The 848-nt window shown below is 54.8% G+C and overlaps 1 protein-coding gene and 1 pseudogene across 1 annotated transcript in view; one reads left to right on the forward strand and one right to left on the reverse strand.

Moving 5' to 3' along the window:
- STX7 (syntaxin 7) overlaps positions 1-215 on the reverse strand; it is a 38,377-nt gene extending 38,162 nt beyond the window's left edge. The window contains exon 1 of the mRNA XM_004674117.2: positions 109-215. The gene's annotated coding sequence lies outside the window, so the exon portion shown is untranslated. The remainder of the gene's footprint in view (positions 1-108) is intronic.
- Positions 216-455: 240 nt separating this feature from the next.
- Positions 456-848, forward strand: part of LOC101624681 — a 6,038-nt pseudogene continuing 5,645 nt past the window's right edge.

An 848-nucleotide genomic window follows, 5' to 3' on the forward strand; every position in this document is an offset into this window, starting at 1 on the left:
AGATCGCTGGGCGGCGGCCGCCGGCAACGCGCACGAACAAGGAGCCGGGGCGGCCGCAGGGCCACCGCGGCGCACGGGCAGGAAGCCCCTTCCCCCGGCCCCTCTTACCCCGACCGCCTGAGCTTCCTCCTCCTCGGCCGCGCACAACCACGGCCCCGGAGACCCGGTTACGGTGCTCAGCCGGTGGGCGGCGGCGCTGGACCGCCCAGTGCGCAGGCCCGCCGCTCCGACCACGGAGGGGGCGGGGCTTACTGCCCTCCCATTGGCCCGCGGAGATGAGTGACAACGGCCCTCTCCAGGGCTAAACTGAGGAATAGGGTCCTGGCTAAATGAAGGGAGGTGTTCTTTGAAGCTTGACGTGCAGATAGTGAACACCGCAGCCTGCGTGCAAAAAAAAAAAAAAAAAAAAAAAAAACAGAGGCGGGAATGGAAGACAGCGTCTTCTTCGTCCGGTGATGAGCGCCTCCCGGGACGCGTGTCTTCAGCCCGCCCCATCAGCTCATGCTGATCTTGTTTTCCAGCCTTTAACTCTGCAGCAGAAGGTATTCGCAGGTCTTGTAAAAAATGCCAACACAAATACGCAATCTTAGCAGGAACCAGGAAGAAAAAAGTAGTCACCTTCGTGTATTTACATGGTAGACAGGTCTTCATAGCATACACAAGTCATTCTAAGCATCTTTGAAGGGCAGGGTTTGGCTTTCTCAGGGGTTGAAAGAGCACAGAATGTTGTAATAAATATTCAAACAACGCAACTGCTAGGGGGAAAAAGCATCAGTTGTTTCAGGTGAAAGAAATACCTCACCAAATTAATTAGATAGCAATTGATTTGGTCTTTGCCAATGTTAAGT

The sequence above is a fragment of the Condylura cristata genome, unplaced genomic scaffold, assembly GCF_000260355.1.
Source record: "Condylura cristata isolate star-nosed mole 26May11 unplaced genomic scaffold, ConCri1.0 scaffold00001, whole genome shotgun sequence".
NCBI lineage: Eukaryota > Metazoa > Chordata > Mammalia > Eulipotyphla > Talpidae > Condylura > Condylura cristata.